Source organism: Zosterops lateralis (genome assembly GCF_965231275.1).
Source record: "Zosterops lateralis genome assembly, chromosome: 30".
Taxonomy (NCBI): Eukaryota; Metazoa; Chordata; class Aves; order Passeriformes; family Zosteropidae; genus Zosterops; species Zosterops lateralis.
The window spans coordinates 5,492,244-5,510,071 of NC_139790.1; the positions used below are offsets into that span (position 1 = coordinate 5,492,244).

The 17,828-nt window shown below is 47.0% G+C and overlaps 1 long non-coding RNA gene across 3 annotated transcripts; it reads right to left on the minus strand.

Moving 5' to 3' along the window:
- Positions 1-2,713: 2,713 nt before the first annotated feature.
- Positions 2,714-14,824, minus strand: LOC310920363. 3 transcript variants are annotated; one of them, XR_014591981.1, is made up of 4 exons: positions 14,703-14,824; positions 11,840-11,949; positions 11,113-11,275; positions 2,714-2,802 (listed from the first exon to the last, which is right to left on the minus strand). It is a non-coding gene; the product is annotated as an uncharacterized lncRNA (long non-coding RNA). The 3 variants fall into 3 exon arrangements; XR_014591982.1 differs by lacking the exon at positions 2,714-2,802 and adding an exon at positions 7,765-9,738; XR_014591983.1 differs by lacking the exon at positions 2,714-2,802 and having other exon boundaries at positions 10,755-11,275.
- Between the last annotated feature and the right edge of the window lie 3,004 nt (positions 14,825-17,828).

A 17,828-nucleotide genomic window follows, 5' to 3' on the forward strand; every position in this document is an offset into this window, starting at 1 on the left:
GCAGCCAGGGACTTGGGCCAGGCCACAAAGCATTCCAGGACAAAAAGAGAGTGGCAATTCCTTAGAAACAGAGCCCACGGGAGACGCTGGGACTTGTCCCACTAGAGAACCCAGGGCTCTCAGAGAAGGGCCCTAAGCACCACCTGCAAATAGTCCAAGAGCAAATCTCTCTGCCCAGGCTTGTTGCTGCCCTCTTTGGTTCCAGATTAGAACGGGCTGCAGGGAGAGTCTTCTCCTGCCGGCCTTCCAGCCAAGTGCCTCTGAGGGGTGAGGGCAGAGACTCAGCAAAGGCTTTGGAAGCAGCTCTGGCTCCACAGAGCGGCCACACTCCTCTTCTCCTCTTCAGCGCTTTCCTTGCACTGCCACTTCCCCTCAGGCTCCCTGCACCTTGACTCCCTGAGAACAGGCTCTGCCTTGGCTGCTGCCTTCAAGGCTAGCTAGAGGTCCCACAGGGCTCCCAGGTGATTAAAAGGTGTCCCTAAAGGCAGTTTACGCTCAAAAACCCAGCCCCGAGTCATCTCTCCAGAGTTAGGAATAAGTCTAAAAGGGAAGCAGCTCCTGACACTGAGCTTGCTGAGTGCTGGTTTCTGATGTTTAGAACCAGATTTTTGTTGGAAGACTTACCAAGAAGATCACCTTTGTCACCAATGGATTGGTCAACAACCTCAACTCCTATGGAATAGACATCACTGCTATGTGCAGCGGACTCACCACCTACATGGCTTACCAAGTTCACAGTGAGTGTAAGCATCGGGAATTCCCAGTGTGACTGACCAGGCTTTTTTCCTTTTGGGGCATGACTAAGCCACAATTGCTGCTCTTCCCTCTCTACTCGGACACAAACCAAGGGCTTCAGAGCAGTTGCACAAAGTGTTTGCCACCTCTTCAGATCAGGACTGGAACCGGGCAGTATCACGGCCCCCATAAATGACCCAAACAAAACCCCGTTACAGCTTCCTTCAGGGAAGCTTAATGGGGCTTCCCTGTTTGAGCACAGACAGTTTCGACTCCCACTGCACTCCCCTGTAACGCCCAGTCAAGAACAAGGGTCGGCATAAGAACTGCTGTTTTATAGGTCAGAGCTTGCTGACGAGTTGACCCAGGCAGCCACCAAATCCTTGTGCTTAACAACACCAGAACAAGTACATCTGATCCCCGTAGGTTTTCCCCAGGGGCAACAAGCTCATTCCCCAGGGCTTTAATGACCTACACCTGGTTGGATTCTTTCAGAACGTCACAGCCCGTGTGACTGGGCATGCCCAGGAACGGGCAGCAGCCTCGCCATGTAATGCCCAGCCATTGCGACTCACACGAGCCAGTGCAACACAGCCCCCATGTCTGCACGGGAAATCCCAAGGGGTGTTCAAGAGCATCTCTTTATGAGCGTTCCTTGCTGAGCCACAGAGCTGGTGCTCTTTGGGGACTCCAAGAGAATCTGTCCCTCACACAGCTCAAATATTCCCAGTGCAGCAGTTCTTCAGAACCTGGCAGGCTCGGAGCAACACCAGCGCTCTCCCGTAGAAGGGTAGGCAAAGTCTAAGGCATTAGCTCATGGGGTTTTGTTTTTTCTTTCTCAGCATTCCAAGGACCCCAGGTGAATCTGGGATCATGCCTTACCCTCGATGTCCTGAGAGCTGTGGAGCTGGAGTACTGCCAGGGCAATGGCACTACCAATTTCCCGGTGAGAAAACCTTAGCCCTTGCCTTTCTTCAACCAAAACAGGAGGGCTGCAGAGCTGCTGCCCAAAGCCAACCCTGATGCCTTTTCTTGCCTGGCATCTCCTCTTTTGCGAGGTGCTAGGGTATTTCAGCCTACTTGAGGGTGCAGATGCTGAAACAGAGCAATGAGTCAGCAGAGGTTTCCATCCCCAACCTTGAACATGGCTTTGCTATGGCCAGTGCACTTGCACGCGTCTACCTTTAAAGGCACCAGATGACAGCTCTCAGATGATCTCAGAGGCAATGATTCACTGAATCCATTAAACGAATAGCTACGGCCTTTGCCCAAAGCCACAGGCCTTGATTCTGGGTGCTTTGGAAAAGACTGAGGGCAGGGCCGGGCACTTCCTGGGGGGCAGCATTGCCATTGCAGCAGGGATTTTTGGGAAGATTTGGGGATGTCACTGTCTCCCGCCAAAGGTGAAATGTCTTGTCCTTTCCCTTGGTGCTTTAGTCTCAGCAGATTCCAGACATCCTCCTCAACAACACGCAAGTCATCATTGGTGGCCAGTCCCAAATTGTGACCATCAACCGGCAATGGCGCGTGGCCATCATCGAGAAAAGGAGCATCAGTGGGTCCTGGAAAACCATCTGGAACTACAACACGGTGAGTGGCACAGAGGGGACTCATTCAAAAAGCTTCCAAGGAGACTGGCCTCTAATACAACTGGATCAGGGACAGCAATTGTGTCTTTATTCTGAATGTCTGGAGACCATGATGTGGGGCAGAAACTCTCTGCATTTCTTAAGGGTTCCATTGCGACTCTATCCAAATGAGAACAACTGGAAAAAACGGATCGTTGAGTGCTGAATACTTTTATTTCACAGGGCGTCATTGCAACCAAAGTCCCGCAACAGAACACCTGCTACATTTCCATCATGAACAGAAGCGAGATGCCCCGCTTTGATAATCTGGCCCGCCTGGCACAGGAGAGCAGGGTAAGATTCCCAAGGAGTAGCAGGTTTCTCTCTCGCCCTGGACTTCATCGGGCTGTTCCGTCACGTGCTTTTGCTTTCCGGACAGAATGGGCTTGTGACAAGTGGCAGGGTTTCCTCTCTCTGAACGGTAATGCCGATGGGGAATCTGTTGTAGGAATGCTTTGCCAAAAGAAGGAAGGGGCTGCAGCATTCCCTCCCCCACTTTCCCTCTGGAGAAAGCTCTGCAGCCTGCTGGGCGAACCTGTTCTTTGTGGAGCCCTTCAGAGCTTTTCCGCTGCTGCCACTTCCACTCAGGCTCCCTGCACCTTGACTCCCTTCGAAGGAGCCAGGCCTTTGCTGCGGCCTTCAAGGCTTGCAAGTGGTCTGACAGGGCCCCAGGTGATTACAAGGTGTCTCTAAAGGTAGCTGTGACTCAGAAACCCAGGCCTAAGTCATTCTTCCAAGAGCTAGGGATCAGCCGAGGAGGAATCAGCTCCTAACTTGGAGCTTGCTGAATGCTGGTTTCTGATATTTAGAACCCGATTTTTGTTGGAAGACTTACCAAGAAGATCACCTTTGTCACCAATGGATTGGTCAACAACCTCAACTCCTATGGAATAGACATCACTGCTATGTGCAGCGGACTCACCACCTACATGGCTTACCAAGTTCACAGTGAGTGCAAAGCATTGGGAATTCCCAGTGTGACTGACCTGGCCTTTTTGTCTCTTGGGCCATGACTAAGCCACAATTGCTGCTCCTCCATTTTGAGACACACAGACACCAAGGGCTCCAAAGCAGTTGCACAAAATGTTTGCGACCTCTATAGATCAGGACTGGAACAGGGTGGTGTCACGGCTTCCATAAATGCCCCGAAAAAAACCCCTTACACAGCTCCCTTCAGGGAAGCTTAATGGGGCTTCCCTGTTTGGGCACAGACTGTTTCGGCTCACACTGTGCTCCCCTGTAACGCCCAGTCAAGAACGAGGGTCAGTCTAAGAACCATTGTCCCCCAGGTCCGACCTTGCTCATGAGTTCACCCAGGCAGCCACCAAATCCTTGTGCTTCACAACACTAAGTCAAGTGCCTCTGATCCCCGTAGGTTTTTCCCCAGGGGCAACAAGCTCATTCCCCAGGGCTTTAATGACCTACACCTGGTTGGATTCTTTCAGAACGTCACAGCCCGTGTGACTGGGCATGCCCAGGAACGGGCAGCAGCCTCGTCATGTAATGCCCAGCCATTGCGACTCACACGAGCCAGTGCAACACAGCCCCCATTTCTGCACGGGAATTCCCAAGGGGTGTTCGAGAGCATATCTTTATGAGCGTTCCTTGCTGAGTCACAGAGCTGGTGCTCTTTGGGGACTCCAAGAGAATCTGTCCCTCACACAGCTCAAACATTCCCAGTGCAGCAGTTCTTACAGACCTGGCAGGCTCAGAGCAACACCAGCGCTCTCCCGTAGAACAGCAACCAAGGTCTTAAGCATTAGCTCATGGGGTTTTGTCTTTTCTTTCTCAGCATTCCAAGGACCCCAGGTGAATCTGGGATCATGCCTTACCCTCGATGTCCTGAGAGCTGTGGAGCTGGAGTACTGCCAGGGCAATGGCAATTGGAATGGAAATTGGAATGGTAATTGGAATGGCAACAATGGCAATTGGAATGGCATATGGAATGGCAACAACGGCAATTGGAATGGCATTTGGAATGGCAACAATGGAAATTGGAATGGCATTTGGCATGAAAACAATGGCATTTGGCATGAAAACAATGGCAATTGGAATGGCAACTGGAACGGCAACTGGAACGGCATTTGGAACGGCAACAATGGCAATTGGAATGGCAACAATGGACACTGGAATGGCATATGGAATGGCATTTGGAATGGCAACAATGGCAACTGGAATGACAACAATGGCAACTGGAACGGCAATTGGAACGGCAATTGGAACGGCAATTGGAACGGCAATAACAATTGGAACGGCAATTGGAATGGCAATTGGAATGGCAATGGCAATTGGAATGGCAACTGGAATGGCAATTTTCCGGTGAGAAAACCTCAGCCTTTACCTCTTTACCTTTCTTCAACCAACGGCGGGGGGGGTGGGGGGGGGTGGGAGGGGGTGGGCGGGGCTCCAGAGCTGCTGCCCTGATACCCTTCTTGCCAGGAGTCTCCGCTTTTGAGAGGTTCCTGTTTGAGGCTACAGATGCCTCTTTTAAAGAGCACTGGGTGAGCAGAAGTTTACATCAAGGACCTTGAGCATGGATTTGCTATGGCCAGTGCACTTGCACGTGTCTACCTTTAAAGGCACCAGATGACAGCTCTCAGATGCGGCAATGATTCACTGCATCCATTAAATGAATAGCTACGGCCTTTGCCCAAAGCCACAGCCTTGATTCTAGGTGCTTTGGAAAAGACTGAGGGCAGGGCCGGGCACTTCCTGGGGGGCAGCATTGCCATTGCAGCAGGGATTTTTGGGAAGATTTGGGGATGTCACTGTCTCCCGCCAAAGGTGAAATGTCTTGTCCTTTCCCTTGGCGCTTTAGTCTCAGCAGATTCCAGACATCCTCCTCAACAACACGCAAGTCATCATTGGTGGCCAGTCCCAAATTGTGACCATCAACCGGCAATGGCGCGTGGCCATCATCGAGAAAAGGAGCATCAGTGGGTCCTGGAAAACCATCTGGAACTACAACACGGTGAGTGGCACAGAGGGGGCTCATTCAAAAAGCTTCCAAGAGACTGGCGCCTCGCACTTTCGACCCAGGGACAGCAATTGTGTCTTTATTCTGAATGTCTGGAGACCATGATGTGGGGCAGAAACTCTCTGCATTTCTTAAGGGTTCCATTGCGACTCTATCCAAATGAGAACAACTGGAAAAAACGCATCGTTGAGTGCTGAATACTTTTATTTCACAGGGCGTCATTGCAACCAAAGTCCCGCAACAGAACACCTGCTACATTTCCATCATGAACAGAAGTGAGATGCCCCGCTTTGATAATCTGGCCCGCCTGGCACAGGAGAGCAGGGTAAGATTCCCAAGGAGTAGCAGGTTTCTCTCTCGCCCTGGACTTCATCGGGCTGTTCCGTCACGTGCTTTTGCTTTCCGGACAGAATGGACGTGTGACAAGTGGCAGGGTTTCCTCTCTCTGAACGGTAATGCCGATGGGGAATATGTTGTAGGAATGCTTTGCCAAAAGAAGGAAGGGATTGCAGCATTCCCTCCCCAGCTCCCCTTTCTCTGCATTACGATGCTGAGCTCTGCAGCTTGCTGGCCAAGGCCTTGCTCTGAGGAGCCCTTCAAGGGCCTTCATCCCATTAGCATGCCAGGATCTCAAAGTCCTTCACAGACTTTTCAATACCAAACTGCATTAACATGGCCTTGCAGCTGCTCTTGGCCGGACTGCCTTTTCCTTTGGCTCACAAGAGAGTGTCTCCCTATTCCACAGCCTTTCCTCCACATTCACGGGAGGAGTCACACCTGGAGGCCTGTGACTCTAGCTCAGGAAGGAGCGAGAGAGCAGAGGGAAGCCCAGAGTGCAGGAGGAAAGAGCAGGAAAGCAGCCAGGGACTTGGGCCAGGCCCCAAAGCATTCCAGGACAAAAAGAGAGTGGCAATTCCTTAGAAACAGAGCCCACGGGAGACGCTGGGACTTGTCCCACTAGAGAACCCAGGGCTCTCAGAGAAGGGCCCTAAGCACCACCTGCAAATAGTCCAAGAGCAAATCTCTCTGCCCAGGCTTGTTGCTGCCCTCTTTGGTTCCAGATTAGAACGGGCTGCAGGGAGAGTCTTCTCCTGCCGGCCTTCCAGCCAAGTGCCTCTGAGGGGTGAGGGCAGAGACTCAGCAAAGGCTTTGGAAGCAGCTCTGGCTCCACAGAGCGGCCACACTCCTCTTCTCCTCTTCAGCGCTTTCCTTGCACTGCCACTTCCCCTCAGGCTCCCTGCACCTTGACTCCCTGAGAACAGGCTCTGCCTTGGCTGCTGCCTTCAAGGCTAGCTAGAGGTCCCACAGGGCTCCCAGGTGATTAAAAGGTGTCCCTAAAGGCAGTTTACGCTCAAAAACCCAGCCTCGAGTCATCTCTCCAGAGTTAGGAATAAGCCTAAAAGGGAAGCAGCTCCTGACACTGAGCTTGCTGAATGCTGGTTTCTGATATTTAGAACCCGATTTTTGTTGGAAGACTTACCAAGAAGATCACCTTTGTCACCAATGGATTGGTCAACAACCTCAACTCCTACGGAGCAGATATCATTGCTATGTGCAGCGGACTCACCACCTACATGGCTTACCAAGTTCACAGTGAGTGCTAAGCATGGGAATTCCCAGTGTGACTGACCTAGCTTATTTTTTCTTGGGCCAATTTTTAGGCACAATTGCTGGTTTTTCCTTTTTTGACAGACAGAAACCAAGGGCTTCAGAGCAGTTGCACAAAGTGTTTGCCACCTCTTCAGATCAGGACTGGAACCGGGCAGTATCACGGCCCCCATAAATGACCCAAACAAAACCCCGTTACAGCTTCCTTCAGGGAAGCTTAATGGGGCTTCCCTGTTTGAGCACAGACTGTTTCGACTCCCACTGCACTCCCCTGTAACGCCCAGTCAAGAACAAGGGTCGGCATAAGAACTGCTGTTTTATAGGTCAGAGCTTGCTGACGAGTTGACCCAGGCAGCCACCAAACCCTTGTGCTTAACAACACTAAGTCAAGTGCATCGGATCCCTGTAGGTTTTCCCCAGGGGCAACAAGCTCATTCCCCAGGGCTTTAATGACCTACACCTGGTTGGATTCTTTCAGAACAGCACAGCCCGTGTGACTGGGCATGCCCAGGAACGGCAGCAGCCTCGCCATGTAATGCCCAGCCATTGCAACTCACACGAGCCAGTGCAACACAGCCCCCATTTCTGCACGGGAAATCCCAAGGGGTGTTCAAGAGCATCTCTTTGTGAGCATTCCTTGCTGAGCCACAGAGCACTCTTTGGGGACTCCAAGAGAATCTGTCCCTCACACAGCTCAAACATTCCCAGTACAGCAATTCTTCAGAACCTGGCAGGCTCAGAGCAACACCAGCGCTCTCCCGTAGAACAGCAACCAAGGTCTTAAGCATTAGCTCATGGGGTTTTGTCTTTTCTTTCTCAGCATTCCAAGGACCCCAGGTGAATCTGGGATCATGCCTTACCCTCAATGTCCTGAGAGCTGTGGAGCTGGAGTACTGCCAGGGCAATGGCAATTGGAATGGAAATTGGAATGGCAACAATGGCAATTGGAATGGCATATGGAATGGCTACAATGGCAGTTGGAATGGCATATGGAATGGCAACAATGGCAGTTGGAATGGCATATGGAATGGCAACAATGGCAATTGGAATGGCAATGGTAACTGGAATGGCATATGGAATGGCAGTTGGAATGGCAACTGGAATGGCAGTTGGAATGGCAATTGGAATGGCAATTGGAATGGCAATGGACAGGTGAGAAAACCTTAGCCCCTACTATTCTTTAAGCAAATGAGAGGGCTCCAGATCTGCTGCCTAAAACCAACTCAAATGGCCTTCTTGCGTGGCATCTCATCTTTTGAGATGTTCCTGATTGAGGGTGCAGATATTTTAAAAGAGCAATGGGTAAACAGAGTTTTCTGTCCAGGACTTTGCACGTGGATTTAGTATGGTCAGGTCTTTTGCATGCATCTACCTCTAACGCCATCAGATGACAGCTATCAGATGTAGCAGTGATTCACTGAATCCATGAAAAGATTTTTTACGGCCTCTGCTCACTGCCGCAGCCTTTTTTTTTTTTTATTGTTTTGGGGGTTTTTTTAATATCTCTTCCTCATTTTAATATACACCTCCACCGCAATCTCTTCCTGGATCAGAGTACTTATTCTTTTCTTGCAGGGATTTTTTGTAAATTTGTGATATGAGACCTAGGTACTTGCAGAGTCTTAAAGTATTTCATGTGTTTTTTCTTATCTCAGCAGACAGATAACAACCAACAAATCATCCATGATGGAGATTCCCAAATCTCCATCTCTGGTGGGAACTCTCAAATCTCCATCTCTGGTGTCTCACAAAGCATAAGCATCAATAGTCAAACACAAAAGGCAATTATTGAACAAAAGAGCAACCGTTTGTCCTGGAAAACCATCTGGAACTACAATAGGGTGAGTGGCAGGGAGGGGGCTTTTTCAAAATGTATATGAGGAGATGGGCTCCTCATAGAGATGGCCCAGGGACAGCAATTATTTTCCTTATCCTAAATTTTGGAGTGCATGATATGGGGTAGAAACTCTCAGCATTTGTTATTGTTTCAATCCAAACTTTAGTCCAATGTCAGCAGTTAGAAAAAATGGAATTGTGAGTGCTCATTAATTTGATTTTACAGGGTGTCATTGCAACAAAAGTGCTGCAAGAGAGAACATGCTACATTTCCACCATGAACAGAAGTGAGATGCCCACATTTGCTGCACTTGTCAAAGTGGCTGCAGAGAGGAGGGTAAGAATTTAATGGAGGAATCACTTGCAATGCTCCTCAGTATTTGAAAGTAAACAGATGTGGAAGACTGCTATTTTCAAAGCCTTTTAAACCATTAGGTGTTTAGAAGCGATTTATATCACACTCTTAATTATTTAGATCAATTTATTATGAATTATATCTTTTTTAAAAAGGTTCATAAATAAGAATAAGCCATTTAGGGTGAAGGTTTCTCATTTTTAATTAATGTTGTAGATATCCTGGGCAATTTTTACATAGTTTGCAATTAGTTTTTATACTGACCAATTTTAATAGTCTGTTAGGACCCAAGAGCATAGATGTGTGGTAAGGTACCCTTTATAATCTCCCATACCTTGCATGGTAAAGAAATGAATTTCTTTGGTTGAGGTGTATTTGATTAAGAACAAATATCCCAAGAAGGTCAAAAATTTTAAACCATCTCTCAAAATGTTTGCAAATAACGACCATGTGAATGTGAGCTCCATCCACTAAATTAACACAGCCATTTAAAAAACAGCATCAGTATTTAGGATATTCACCTTTGGTAGTCATCGGCTTCCACTGAATACTCAGAACTGAGTCCTTAAAAAAATCAAGTCTTTAAAGAGCAAGAAAACCTAAGGGGCAGAAGAAAACCAGCAGAGTGTTATCAGTAAAGGCGTAAGCAAAAAGATTCTGCTTTAGCTACAGATTATGGCTTGCTGTAGTAAGGTGTATCCTCCTGAAGCAAATCTCAACACTTTGTGCCCCAGTGAGAAGGAAGCATTGTGCAGCCGGCTTTCAGAAACACTTTCATCAAAGTCCATTATTTTGAAAGCCTATGTAACAATCAGAGCCATCTCTGCCAACCCTGCCTATACACTGGAGATCATTGAGCCATTTCTTCATATGCATTTTCTTTCTGGAGAGGATCAGGTTGTCTCTAGTGGAATGGTTTCCTCTCTCTGAACAGTAAGGCAGATTGGGAATTTCTTGTAGGACTGCTTTGCCAAAAGAAGGAAGGGATTGCAGCATTCCCTCCCCAGCTCCCCTTTCTCTGCATTACGATGCTGAGCTCTGCAGCTTGCTGGCCAAGGCCTTGCTCTGAGGAGCCCTTCAAGGGCCTTCATCCCATTAGCATGCCAGGATCTCAAAGTCCTTCACAGACTTTTCAATACCAAACTGCATTGGTCAGCTGACAACGTGGCCTTGCAGCTGCTCTTGGCCGGACTGCCTTTTTCCTTTGGCTCACAAGAGAGTGTCTCCCTATTCCACAGCCTTTCCCCCACATTCACGGGAGGAGTCACACCTGGAGGCCTGTGACCCTAGCTCAGGAAGGAGCGAGAGAGCAGAGGGAAGCCCAGAGTGCAGGAGGAAAGAGCAGGAAAGTAGCCAGGGACTTGGGCCAGGCCACAAAGCATTCCAGGACAAAAAGAGAGTGGCAATTCCTTAGAAACAGAGCCCACGGGAGATGCTGGGACTTGTCCCACTAGAGAACCCAGGGCTCTCAGAGAAGGGCCCTAAGCACCACCTGCAAATAGTCCAAGAGCAAATCTCTCTGCCCAGGCTTGCTGCTGCCCTCTTTGGTTCCAGATTAGAACGGGCTGCAGGGAGAGTCTTCTCCTGCTGGCCTTCCAGCCAAGTGCCTCTGAGGGGTGAGGGCAGAGACTCAGCAAAGGCTTTGGAAGCAGCTCTGGCTCCACAGAGCGGCCACACTCCTCTTCTCCTCTTCAGCGCTTTCCTTGCACTGCCACTTCCCCTCAGGCTCCCTGCACCTTGACTCCCTGAGAACAGGCTCTGCCTTGGCTGCTGCCTTCAAGGCTAGCTAGAGGTCCCACAGGGCTCCCAGGTGATTAAAAGGTGTCCCTAAAGGCAGTTTGGGCTCAAACACTCAGCCTTGAGTAATCATTTCATAGGCAGGCATAGGCCTAAAAGGGAAGCAGCTCCTGACACTGAGCTTGCTGAATGCTGATATTTGTCTTTTAGAACCAGATCGGTTTTGGAAGACCTACCAAGAAGATCACCTTTGTCGCCAATGGACTGGTCAACAACCTCAGCTCTTACGGAGCGGACGTCTTCTCTATGTGCAGCGGACTCACCACCTACGTGGCTTATGAAGTTCACGGTGAGTGCAAGCAAAGGAATTCTGTCTTCATGTGAGGCGGTGTTTGTTTCCTGCGGGAAATGAACCATGCAGAATTACTGCACTTCTACTTTGAGATGCACAGAAATCAAGGGCTTCAGCAGCTACACAAAGGGTTTGATGACTCCACAGATCAGGACTGAAACAAGGTTAAGGCACAGCCTCCAAAAATGACCTGATCTATACCCATGTTACCCCCTTCTGTGAAGTTTAAGTTGGCTTAAGTTATTGCATAGGATTTTACATGTTGATATCTTCTGCAATGCCTACACTAAGAGAAAGGGTACCTGTATGCACCACTGTTCCCTCATTTCTGTACTAGAGACCCAGTGTTGTATTATGACTTCAAAGAGATTCTTTGTCTATGAAACAATTTCTTATACAGGAATTCTGGACAACCTAGTTCACTTGAAGGAACAAAAATGAGCTCTCATCTATTACCCAAGAATATCTTCCCTATGAACTAATTGTATTTTTTGTTTGATTGATTTTTTAAAGGACCCCAGTACAATCAACGATCCTGCATTGCACTTAACATCTTGAGACTTGTGGAGCTGAAGTACTGCAGGGGCAATGGACAGTTCTGAAAACCTTACCTTTCTTGAACTGAGATCCAGACTTCAGAGCTGCTTCCCAAAGCCAACCCTGATGATGTTCTTCCCTGACACCTCTTCTTTCAAGAGTTTTGTTCTTGATGGTTCAGATGCTGAAACAGATCATTTGTTGACTAGAGCTTTCAATTAAAAACCTTTTGCATAGATGACCTCTGGCTTGTTTCTCATTACTCTACCCTTCAATCATCTTTGAAACGTCCAAGGAAACATTTTTATTATCTCTTTTCTGCCCTATTTGAGCCCTTTGAATGCTCTTTTCATTTTCACTCTCAACACAAGGCACAGCCAGAGAGCTGGGCAAGCCCCAGGGTGTGCATGGTACAAACAAGGCATTCACAGTTAGGATCTTCCTTCTCTGGGAGAAGATGCCTCACATTAAAAATCTTGATTTAGGGGGCACAAAAGCCAGAAGGAATGAAGGGCAAAGCAGTGAATTTACCTTTTTTAGGGGAAAGGGGAGTCTCTGTGGAATTACAGAACAATTAACATGGTGTTACAGTTACAGCACAGCAATGCTTATTTTCACACAAAACAAAATTTCTGTTTTTTTCGTAAGGCCAAAAATTTTAAAATACATTCTATGTTTAAATACATTCTATTTCTGATGAAACATTATAAAGCTATAGAATAACTTAGGAAATTTCCAGAAGAATTTGAAACATTATGTTACACTGTTATCCACTAAAAACCAGGTAAAGAGGAGGACCCTGAGCATTCAGTGAAGAGTAAAATTGCAGCATTTCAGTACAAGTCTATTTTAAAAACAGAAATTTAAACATGTAAAGGAGGATTCAATCAAGTTATGCTGAGATTATATGATCACAATAAACTCTCATGGTGACTCATGGGGTTTTTCTCCAGGTACCTTTCATAAATATTTACTTTATCTGGGAGTCAGCAGGTAGTGGGAGAAAAGGTAAAGAGTGAAGCAACACCTCTAAAAATCAATATAATTCTCCATGCTCCCATTTGCACTCAGGTGGGCATGCCATGCTCTAGATAAAGGCAGCATGACCTAGTCTAGAAAACTGTGGCTCAAGGACAGAATTAATCACATTCCATAGTTAAAAGAAAATCCTCAAGGTCCAGCTTCAAGGATGAAACCAGAAATAATTTCATCAGTTTTACTCTTGCTAGACAGCATGGAGCAGAAAAAAACACATGAAAATCTGTGTGCACAGAATCAAACAGTAATTTGAGGACAGGGTGAATTCTGGAATGTTTCTTATCCTTTGGAGGTTGCTGCATAGTTGGACAAGAATTTACTATGGAAACAGAATGCCTTGAGCAGAGCTTTAAACAGGACACAGAGACAAACCCATACTGGAAAGAAAACAGGGTCTTATGCATACAAAGCCCCTTCCCTGCCCCTTTTTCTGGCTCTACTGCTGCTGTGATTAAATTCATGAACTGTGCATAATGGCAAGTGAGTAAGTTGTGCATTTGCCACACAAACTGCTCAAGTGCTCAGAAGCTGAGGGAAGATGTGCAGGGTCAGGGCTCCAAGGGTGATGCACTTCTGTAATGGCCAAGTTGGCTCGGACTGGTGGAAGCTAGGGACAAAACTGCTTTCCAACTCATGGGTAATGACACTAGAGAGAGGAGGAGAAGTCTACAGCTCGGTTTCTCTCACCTTTCTTCAGGTAGGCTCAACTTACGGAATTTCCAGAGGCTAAATAGGATTTTCTAGCATACAAAGTAAGACTTCGATGTGTATTTGGTATCTTGAAGGCTAAGGACATAACCTGTCATTTGGCATGCACAAACCAGTCTGATTAGAAGAGCCATAAATCTTTCCCCTTGGTAGTTTATCACTTTCATTCACCATATTTGACACCTTGAGCAAAGTTTAAATGGATGTGAAACAGATGAAAAGCTGAGCACTCTGCTCACAGCACTGGCAGACTGCTGCACCTCCTCAGGACTCAGCAAGGCTCCAGGCAGGAACAGAAGGACAGAGTGTGGCCCTGAGAAGCACAAGTGACAATTGGGCCTCCCCTTCCCAAAAAATGTAAGATCCCCTGGCTTTTCCAGGAACAGCTGCAACAATAATCCTTGGCAATGGATGGTAGAGGACAAGAGTGTTCAGAAGCATCAGATCAGAGCAACACCAAGTTCCCATCATGCCAGGCTGGCAATGCACAGCAAGCTTTAGTGTGCAAACCCACTGTGAATTGCAGCCAAGGGCACAATCAGCACATGGGGACTGGCAGAACTGTTGTCAAATACAAAGCACTTGGGGAGTTGGGAAGTGAGCTCCTCTGGGAGTGCTGCTTCTGGAACCTGGAATCTTTTGTTCAGCACAGCAAAAAAGCAAATCCAAATTACCACAGGCTCCTGGGCCATGGCTCTGTATATCAAATTCAATGAAAGATTAAAATCTACTTCCTAAATAACACGAGACATAAAATGCCCCTTGTCAGTGCTCCTACCTCACACAAATTCTGCTACCTCTAGTTTCTGGTCCCTTTCTCAAATGAGCCCTTAATCCATAATCACGTTCTGCTCTCCTGAAGAGGCTCTGTGAAGATTCAGGGCCATGTCTGACAAGCAGAAAGCAGATCCTGAATGAGCTCAGAAAGGAAGGTCAGCAAAAGAACTCAGCAATTCCTATGATTTAGAACCAACCTCATCATCCCCTGGGACTCACTTAACATTTTTAACATAGCAAGATTACCACCCCCTTGGTTTGAATGGTGCTTTTGGTTAGAGACACAACTTCAGGCTGAGTCCTTTGCCACACTGGCACAAAGCATCACTACAAGCTTACTGGGAATCTGTGCTCTGCTTCTGATTGTAAGTTCTTTTTCCATTTAAAAGCGACTGTTAAATACATTGAGCTTACCATGACCCTCATGGGTTTTCCCTCACTTCCCTGTATGCAATGAATTCAATCAGGCAGGTATCAAAGCCTCCTCTTATCAGAGCACTTCCCCAGGAAACTCGTCATGCTTCTGTGAACACAGGGCACCTGCCAATAAGGTAAACCCATTTTCAGATTTAACTTTGGGATATTATGTATAAAAAGTAAGAGTACACATCAATTAGCAGCAGAGCTGGCCTGGCCTACCATCCAAATGAAGTTCCCTGTAAGTACACTTATCGCTTTCCCATAAAAGGGAAGGATGTTGACATGCTGGAGTGTGTCCAGAGAAGGACAACAAGGCTGGCGGAGGATCTGGAACACAAGCCCTATGTGGAGGAAGCTGGGGCTGTTGAGCCTGGAGAAGAGGAGGCTCAGGGGAGACCTCAGGACTCCCTATAACTCCCTGAAAGGAGGGTGCAGCCAGGTGGGGGTTCATCTCTGCCCCCAGGTAACTTGCAATAGGACAAGAGAACTCATCAGCACAAGGGGAAGTGTAGGCTGTACATTAGAAGAATTTACTCACAGAAAGCGTGACTGGGCATTGGAATGGGCTACCCAAGGACGTGGTGGAGTCACCTTCCCTGGAGGGGTTTAAGAAAAGATTGGATGTGGCACTCACTGCCATGGTCTGGTTGACAAAGAGGTGTTAGGTCATTGGTTGGACTCGATGATCTCAAAGATGTTTTCCAATCTGGTTGATTCTTTGATTCTGTAAAATGTCACCAGATTTCAGAGGAGATACTTAAAAATATGTTCCTTCAGCCTTGGGACTGTTTCTGGTGCACTGTGTGCTGTGTTAGCTTTTCAGCAGCAAATTCCTTCACCTGCCCTAAGCAGGAGAACACATCATACATGTGGCATTACTGGAGGGGCAATTTACCTTTTACCAAAGTCTCTCATCAGCCTCCATGACACATTTACCTAAACAATATAAGTGAAAGAAACAATATTTTTCTTTCCCTGTGGCTATTTGCACTGTAGGAAACCTTTCTTTTAACCGGTGCCTCTCTCCTAGCAATGCACTTCTCCTTCCCTGTACATTGTTTGCAACAAAAAGGGGTTTTTGTTTAATTTTAATAGGGTTATGTTGCAACCAAGGTGTTTTCAAAGAACACTTGCATCATTGCTACAACCAGCAAGAGGTTTTGGCTTGGCAAACACTTTCCTGCACCCCTCGCAGGACACAAGGTAGGATAGTGGTTGAAAGTGGTGCAAAAGCCGATTGATTTTCAGTGAAAAGCACTTGTTCCTACACATGCTGAGAACTGAAGAGCACCTTCTCAGCAGAGCTGAGTTGCTCTAAAAGTTCCTTCTAAAGTTGCATTGCACAGGAATAACCTCTTACCCCGCAATAAAGTGTGCAGAAGTTCTGAATTCCAATGATGGTTTTCCTAAATGCTGTTTTCTAGCTTTGTTTCTTTGATGCTCAGGGACCTGGGCCTTACCAATTGCAACCCAGAGGGAATCGCTTCATTATCTCCAGAAACAGAATACAAAGCTTGAGCCCATCAGGAAAACAGATCCAAGCCCTGTGCAGAGGAATTCCCTCCTACCTCCCTTACCCAGCTCCTGGTGAGTCTGCTGCTGAGAGCCTTTGTGCTCCAAAATAAACAAGTGCTCACTGTATACGCCTAAAACAATACAGCTGAGTTTTTAAGTGACTTTTCCTGGTACATTTCCAACACTAAGTTGGAAAAATTTCCACTACAATGTTCTCTTATTTTCTCAGTGTAAATCTAATCAGTTTTTCTTTTTCTTTCAGGATCAAAGTTCTTATCAGGCTCAAACCTCTTAGAGCAAGATATTTCCCACTTGAAAGCTAAGATAAATTATCTGCCTATTACTTTGCTGTATCTTCTACATTAACCGTTTAAAATCAGGTGAACTGAAGTCTGGATTTATAAAGATCAGCATAACTAAGCTATTTTTATTTTAACATCTTACCAATATACTAAGAATTGCTATGTTTTATTTTAGAAATTAGCATTGCCATGCCATACAGCCAATGGCAAATAGACAGACGCACTATTATTCCAATCAACCCATAAATCAAGGTGGAAATAACAAAATTATGACAATAACAAAATAAACAGTCTGGAGTTAAACACAGGTGCTATTTAAGAAAGTGTCATAACGGTTTAACACAGGAAGAAGCATACTCTAACCAACAGTAGATTGGAAATTTGAAAGAGTTGAATTCTAGTTAGGCTAAAATAAGCAAAAAGCCTGAGCCTGCTTTCTTCATCGAAAATTTCAGCAACTCGCTCTGTCTGGAAAACACCACATCTTCACCTTCCCTCCTCGCTCAGGGGCCCTTTTCCTTGCTCTCTGAAAGGAGTTACTCTAAGAAACACTTCACCCACTCAGGAACACCCCAGGGTTACACTAAGGAAAGGACGTAGATGCCTGTTTTCTCTGGGAAAAGCCTTTTGGGGACTCTAAGAGTCAACTGCTGTGAAAACCAAAGCGAGATGGCAAGAAATGGCAAGAATTTTTTAACGTCTCCAAAGAAAAGCAACAGTACGGTGGCAGCATTTAAAGAATATCTCCTGTCTGACTTGCCTAGGGTTTCTGGAGAGACTCTCCTCTCCTTTTCCAGCTTGACAGTGCATTTTCCATCCAGAGATCCCACAGGCACAGCCCTCCTCCCTGATCCTGTTGGGAGGCACTGGGAATGTCTCCCTGGGGGCTGTGAGCCCTGTCACACATGATGCCACACGCCCCCAGGCAGCCAGGATGTGACAGGAGCAGAGTTTGTGGTGCCGATCTCGCAGCCCCGCGGTGACTGCAGAGCCTGGCAGCCTTGGGGAAACCCTGGTAGCCGCTGCCCGCTCCAACCAGACCCTCCCTGGTCTCCAGGAAGGGAATAACAGGGCACAGCTGCTCCTGGCAAGGGAAAATGCCTGCTGCAATACCATCCTGCTTAAAGTCAGAGCTCCAACAGGAGAGCAAAACACCATCAGCAAGGTCCAGCTGCTTGCAAAACTACTTTAACATCACAGAAAGTGATTTTATTAAAATATTACACATTGTAATGCTTAATACATCTCCAATCTTTCTTTTTTTATTTTATTAAAATAAATTAATTCACCATGTGTCCTACAG